We start from the raw sequence: 8,339 nt of genomic DNA on the forward strand, positions 1-8,339 counted from the left end.
CACTGTGCAAACATTAAAGGTGACATATCATGAAAATCTGACTTTTCCAGGTTTGAAGTGTTATAATCAGGTCCCCGGTGCATCTACCAACCAAGGAAACGTGAAAAAGATTAACCCAGTAACTTTGTTTTGGTAAGCCTTTTTCTCCAAGCATCTGAAAAAACGAGCGCGTCTGATTTCGCTTCCCTAGTAACGTTGCAAAGGGATCTCATTATAATATCGACGCCCCTTATCTGTAAGTTTCCACCCACGGCACCGTCATTGTGTTTTCGCAAGCGACAACGGTGTACCAGTTCTAACGCCATGGCAAAAGTTTGAGCAAAACATGCTAACTGTTCTGTCTTTGGCTGCACAGATGAGCACAGAACACTATTTAGAGTCTCAGCCTCAGAGGAGACAAGAGAGCAGTTGATTTATTGATTTATTTACTGTATATTGCTGCTGCCACACAGATCTAAAATAAACATGCGATTTATTTCCCAGCTGTTAACCTTCACAGACATAACAGACTGTTTTTGTAGCTCGTGTGTTTTTAACGTTTGAGAACTGAATGAGAACTTAGTTTAGTACTCACATGCAGTGTGACAGCTGCTTTCTGTATGTGTGCTTCGGATGTGTGCACTCAGAAAACCGTAATAAAACTAATATGGTTTAAAATGGTTTAAAATGCATGATTTCAGCGAGATAAACATGATAATCAGAACCAAAACAGATGTTTTTTAGCAAGTATGACCTGTAATGAAGCAGCTCATTTCTGGAAAAGGGGGCAGGGAGCAGCAGCTCATTTGCATTTAAAGAGACAGGCACAAAAAACAGCATGTTTCTGCTTCCACTCAAAATAGGCATTTTCAACATGATATAATAAATGATCTGTGGGGTATTTTGAGCTGAAACTTCAAAGACACATTCTGGGGACAACGGAGACTTATATTATATATTGTAAAAAGGGGCATACTATGTCTCCTTTAAAGGTAGTGCCCTGGATTGGTTTAAATCATATTTTACCAACAGATGTTTCTCAGTTAACATTGGAGAGCACTTTTCTAGTGATCTAGTTTATCATGTTGGGTTCCTCAGGGATCTGTATTGGCTCCCATTCTTTTCTTTTTTTTCTTTTTCTTTATACATGTTCCCACTTGGTTCTATCTCTAGGAAATGTGGGCTGTCATTGCATTATTATGCTGATGACACCCAAGTTTATCTGCCATTAAAATGAAATTCAGACCGTCTGGACACTCTCATGGCCTGCTTGTTGGATGTAAAGGCCTGGGTGTCTCTAGACTTCTTAAATTTCAATGAGAGTAAAATGGAAATTATTGTATTTGGAACTTCAGCTTGACTCAATACTCCCAAAATGAATCTTAGTGGGCTGTCTACGTGTTTGAAGACTAATCCATGCATTTATCTCTGCCAGGTTGGATTACTGTTATTCCCTACATGTTGGAATTAGCCAATCAGCTCTGTCCCGATTACAGTTAGTTCAAAATGTGTCAGCTAAACTCCTGAATGTCGCTCAAAATCTGGACTATATCACTTCTGTTTTACATTCCCTGCACTAGTTGCAGAGTAGACTTTAAAATATTACTTCTTGTCTACAAATAATAAAATGGTATGGCTACATTATACCTTTCTGACTAGCTTCATCCGACCAGATCACTCCTGTCATCCAACCAGACTGTTGTCCATCCCTAGGTCAAGGCAGAAGTGTAGAGGTGACTGTTCTTTCTCTGTAGCTCCCCCCAGATTCCGAAATGACTCACTCATTTCTATCAGACTAGCTCTCTCTGTATCTGTTTTTAACCTAAAAACCTATGTGTTCACAATCTATGGTGAAGTATTCTTGCTTCTCGTTTTATTGTTTTCATTTCTTTGGTAATGTATATTTATCTTTTTGTAAAGCACATCAGGCAACTTGGGTTGTATTTAATGGCGCTATATAAATAAAACTGTCATTCCCATTGCCATGTAGCAATATACTTTTGTGATTCTCAACTGCCTGATTGTTTGTATCATCACAAAATGGAAACTGTCCAGTTTTAATCTGCTAAAATTATGCGCTCAATTAAGTCAGATAAATTTTTATCCAATAAGAAGAAATGCACATAAACTACAATAGAAACACATTTACCAAATAAATTCATTAATGTGCATCAAAAAGGTCATGTGATTTTGCTTCAACCACTGGACCAATCTCATTGCACAGCATCTGAAATTCTGAAATGCCTTATCCAAAGATAGTCATCAAAGTGGCTTGGTATTATTATCTAGAACTGATTTACATGACTACATTCCCAAAGAGCAGGCTTCTGTCTCTGAGTACAAGATGACATGACTGCGTTTATTTTGATGACATATTGTCTGTGCTCTGAGATTCAAGTAATTCATTATAGACAGAAAAGGCCCACAGTGGCTTCTCCTATTGCAGCGAATTCCATTTTTTATATATAGTGCCAGCTTATGAGGAAATGATGCGTTTGTTCTCTTTGACTCACTGGATAGAAATGGTGCTTTATTCACAAATGTTTTATGTGATATTCCAGTTTTGCAGTTTATTTTGCAACTCTGGATGGAAACATAGCCAATGTGTACTGCGAAAAACGCTAAACAAATAAATTTCACTTGACTTATTATTATTAGCTATGATTCCATCACCCTGTTTTATGCGCATTTGGAAGTATCGCATCAGAAACAAGTGATGGAAATGCCTAATTTAGAAAAGAAAAATAGCAAAAAAGTTTTTACGCATGCTTGAGGTGGTTTTTGACTTGTGCGAAAAAGAGTTAATGCGAATAATGATGGAAATGCACTTGTTGAATAAATTATGATGTAGCGAACATTAAACCCACGTGACTAAACGGCTGTTTTCACTGATGGTGTCTTTCCATTTTTTACATCATCCGCTCAAACAACTTGATGGAAACACACCCAATTCACATTTGTTTCTTCTTTTCTTTGAAAAGACTTGCTTCATGTTTGGATGGAAACCAAGCTATTTTCAAACAAACTAAAAATATTTCTTTAATCTTACAAACTGAGAAACCAACAGTAAAGCTGTCAATGTTGAAGCAGATGTGTAACTCCATAACGGCAGGATTTTTTGGATTTTTTTTATCTTTTGGCTCATACTGTGGGAGGGATTCTTCCATGCATTCCATACAGCTGGAGGAGAAACATCAGAACAGAGGAGAGAAATGGAAACACATGATACAGTCAATTCAGAGTTTTACTTCTCAGAACTCAAGGAAGGGAAACACACTGCTATTTCCAGCATTGAGTATTACAACAGCATGGTAAATCTAGGCACCATAAAATGGTTGTCTAGCTCACGTTTGCTTGCGTGCTCTGTGATCACTGAGATATTTAGGGACAGCCTTCGTAAATGTTACATATCAAACACAGAGTATTATTTCCCTCTCTTCCAATCTAAACTGTAAACTGAAGCCAGCCATAGTTTATTGTTGTTATTTTTTTTATCCTGCCTGATAGAAGAAACAAAATCTGTGTGTCTTGGACTGAAGCCATGGTGCAGAACATATACACTAACAGACCGAACAAAACAAACGCAAACTTTACATCTCAGACACTAATTGTGCATAAGCGCGTATTTTTTTTGTACAAACCATGTGTGAACATTTTAACAGAAAGGATCATTTAACAAAAAGTTCACACTTAATGTTTTTAACGCTTTCTATTTGTGCATTGTAACACTATTTCTAAAGCATTATAATGTGTGCAAAAATGTACAAATGTTGCATCATCTCTTGAAGAAACAGTTATAATACATTATAATACTTACCTCTCTATGGTTCTAAGAGCATGATCATTTATAACACAGATTTTAATTTCCACATAAGTTATAATGGATTAAAGTTCCCCTAGTAATATATTATATCTTGGTAACACTTTATTTCGATAGTCCACTTTAGACATTCTGCTAACAGTAAGTAACTTTGCAACTACATGTCAACTAGCAGTCATTAGAGTATTAGTAGACTGTCTGCTTAATATCTTCTATCACTTTATTTTGATGGGTCCACAACATACAACATACTGACTATGAGAAACTTTGCAAGTATATGTCAACTTATTCTACTAACCCTAAACCTACCCTACTGAGAGTTAGTAGACATGTAGTTGCAAATTAATGAGAATTTGTTGACAAGTAGTTACAAAGTTACTTATAGTTAGTAGAATGTTTAAAGTGGACTATCAAATTAAAGTGTAACCTAAATATCATATCTTGACATTGTTTTTTTAAGATCAGTGAAGTATCTTACAATAGCTTATGAGTTGCTGTTCATATCTGAGTGTATTCTGTAAGGCTAATGTTCATTTCAGTGTGAGCTATAGTTTAAGCTCACTGGTAACCCTTTTCCATCTGAAACAATGCAATATGGTGTTCAAAGCTATTGTGTCATATATTATATATGCAAAACTCACAGCCATAAAGGGATCATTCTGTCATTATTTACTCACCCTCAAGTCATACCAAGCATGTATGAATTTCTTTCTTGAAAAAGACAATTACATTTTGGCCTAAATAAAAGGTGCTCGTTGTGTTTCAGTTGGTAGAAACTTTAGAGTATCATTGCTATCACAGTTATGACAGTATTTGCCCAAATTGAGACTTTAAGTTAACAGTCTGAATTGAATGTGAAATGGCTGCTGACAAGAGCCAAACTGTCAGTAGTTGATAAAAGACAGTGCATGTCTTTCTCTTGAGTTACCATGTCCTCGGGATCTGCATACAAAACAAACACACAATGCAAGCGGTGAAATCCAACTCACAAAAAAGAACTCATTTGAGATGGTTCTTTGGTCCCACTTTATATTAGGTGGCCTTAACTGCTATGTACTTACATTTGAATTAATAATTTGGTTCAATGCACTTATTGTGTACATACATGTTTTTGCATTGTACTTATATTTTTAAAAATACCTATATGTAATTACATTTATAATTACACTGTTGACCCATTCCTCACACCTTAACCTACCCTTAAACCTACCCATACCACCAAACCTGTCCCTAACCTTACCTGTATCCCACCTCAATAGCAGCAAAAGTGTTTTGCACTACAGTATGAACACAATAAGTACATTGTACTTATTTTTTGATGTAAGTACATAGTAGTTAAGGCCACCTAATATAAAGTGTGACCGGTTCTTTTAATGATTAAATTACACTCAAGTCTGACAATTCTTTCACTGAAACAACTCACTCAATCTATCACTGCAGTTGTGACTCGCTGAACTGCATGTTATCTTTACATCAATAATGTCTGTCTTGAAATGAAGCTAATTTCATGCACTGAAGGCTCATTAGACTCAAATCAGTGCGACTGACTGGTCGTGGAATTGAGAGGTTTGCGGCCCATACATTTGAAGGCCATCTCTGTCTTTTTTTATTATTCAGTCTTTTAAAATAAATACATTTAGAGAGGACGTTAATGTAATATTCCTCATCTCTTCACACTTACTGCAGTGCAACACATATTTCCTTTGGAGTGCAATGCACAAATGGGCTCCTCACAAATATTTCAAAAGCAAAGAGAATAGTTTCTGGATGCCTGTGCTCATATGTTACTTCTAGTTTATGAATAATGAGACGTGTCCAATGATTCATCTAAATTATAGAGTGTCTGAAATGTTCTGTCAACCATTAATTCACTGATAGTGATTTCTCAATCATCAGTATTCACATTGTATTAATTTAGTCTGGCTGCTACCTGAAGGTCTATATTAGAGTGGAAATGAGGTACATCAATAACACTGATAGATGATTGGCGGCAGGATCTATGATTCATTCACTCTTAAAAATAAAGCTTCCAAAAGGAGGTTTTCAAGAACCATTTTTGGTTCCCCAAAGAACCTTTCAGTGAACAGTTTTTTCTTAGTGCAAAGAACTCAAATTTTCTCTTTAGAAAATGTAAAAATATAATTCTAGTAATGGTGTCATACTATTTACTGAAATAGGACACAAACATTGTATACATCTCCTAATATCTTTACAGGACTGATAGCATGCGACTACAGTTTTGTTCTCTAACTACCTACGACCAACAAGCAACGGCAGCTCATTTTTAGTTTAGCCACAAACCACTCCATTTGCTTCAGACTTGCAATGAAAGCACCACCGTCAACAGTTTAAATGATGAATGCCACCACTTCAGAATGTAAAATAGTGAACTAAGTGAGACATAGCCACCCTGAAGAAGAGATTCCCTCAATTACCATGAGATCTACTGATGCTGAACCCCAAATGTGCTTCAATCCACACCAACAATGACCAAAGCGTGTTTGTTAATGGCGTTGGATTATCAATGACTCATCTGTCCAGAGTCACAAGAACATTCCATGATTATTCCTCGATTGATGTCATCACTGATTCATTTTACAAACACACAGGAAGCACTCTAACTCAGACAAGATCAGCGAGGTGTCCATTGTCATGCATTCAGCCCTTGTTTGGGTGACTATAGATGGCTTCCACAGGGAAAATGTCACGATAAAGCAATTAAATGCATAAGAAGGCAACGAGTGTTTCAGAGTTATGTGTCTTTTTTTTCATACTCGCAAGAAATGCAGTAGCTGTCTTTCTTATGTTGTCCCTCTCACTCATAAGCTTCCTTTCTCTGCTGTCCAGCACATGTGGTCTGTATTAAATTATTGGCAAGAGCGTTAATCTGGAATCTTCCTTTGGTGGACGTGGTCCAGGCAGACTTTCACTCATTCCCCGCTGACAGATCTTAGTGGAAATTCTCCGTCCATTTATGCTATGAAAATACTCACACTCAGTCTGCTCAAAACCACATATGAACAAACAGCATTGTAATACTACTGATGCTACAACTGTCGAAGCATTTTGATATTATTACAATTCTGGGATGTTGACACTCATCCGAGATGTGCTTTACCATGTTTTGCAAAGTGAATAAGTTGTCTGGCAGTGCACATAAAGGAGGATTCTGTTTTCTTAAGTTCATCCACTCATTTTATATTCCTGTAGCTACCTGTTTCACCCTCTTCCACCCTCATCTGTCAAGTGAAAATAAGAACCTTTTTAAAAAACATTTCACCCAAAACTGGATCATTTTACATTATCATTTTAAATATGTCAGATATTCTTTTGTTCATTTCTGGAACATAAACATCACCTTTTTTCCACCATTCAGTTAGTTCCTCTGGGAACTACAATGTTCAAGCTTCAAGGATGTATAATGAAAGTGTCATAAACATGGCTCATAAAACTATGATCTTCTGATATTTTCCAAGCCTTCTGAAAATTTACGTTGTTTTTCCCTGCCAGTCCACCCTGCCTGTGAGTTGTTAAAATTGAGCATTCAGAACAGTTCAGAGATCGTTGATAAGCAATCATTTAATTTGTAACTGTGGATTGTGGATAATTTTAGTCTAGTTTTTTCTTTGTAGTGGAAAAAGGTTCTAAGACATTGATTCTTTAGAGAACTGTTCACTGGAAGTTTCTTTGGAGAGCCAAAAATGGTTCCATTCTAGCCTGATAATCTATTATAACGACAGTAATCTAAACTACAACATCTGCTAAGAAGTGCTTAATAAATAGAGGCAAAGAAAGGTTTTTTTAAAAACAAAGCTACATGGCATGCCGCATGCAGATGGCTTGTGTGCTTCCATTTTTCATTCCAGTATATGAATGGCTGTAGCTTATAGAGTACATGTGTAGAGAAACCAAATGTGGCTGATGAACAGAATACATTCAGTGATTCAAGACACCCAGCTGACAGGCTCAGCCTTACCTTTCTTCTTAAATGAATAGTTCAGGCAAATTCTTTCTTCCATGGGACGCAAAAGGAGATTCACACAGCTCTTTGTCATACAGTGCAAGTAAAACAGGTCAGAAACTGTTAAGATCCAAAAATGACAAAATGCATCATAACAGTAGTCCATATTAGTTGTATGGTATACAATGAGAAAATCTGGTAACACTTTACTTAAAGCCTTTATGTATAATGCATTATAAAAGTAGTTTAAATGCATTAATTATGCCGTGTAATGCACCTTCTAATGCACTGTACAATCTCATGAATAATTGTAACCACAGTTAACACCAGGCACGTGCACAGGTAGGGCTCAACCTGTGCAGATCACATGCCCTTTTTCCCTTTTTTTCTTTTTTTTTCTTCAAAAGTCACCCTTTCCATTTGTCTGCCTGTTTTACAAATATTTAGCCAGTGAGAGGTATTAAAAAGAGCTTGTGACTAAATCTTGTTGACTCCACTCAATCTGTCAGTAAAATCTCGTAACTCCACCCCCTCTATCTGGACTGAATGAACTGAAGTTCCACAGCAGCTGAACGAAGT

The sequence above is a fragment of the Onychostoma macrolepis genome, chromosome 17 (assembly GCF_012432095.1).
Source record: "Onychostoma macrolepis isolate SWU-2019 chromosome 17, ASM1243209v1, whole genome shotgun sequence".
Taxonomy (NCBI): Eukaryota; Metazoa; Chordata; class Actinopteri; order Cypriniformes; family Cyprinidae; genus Onychostoma; species Onychostoma macrolepis.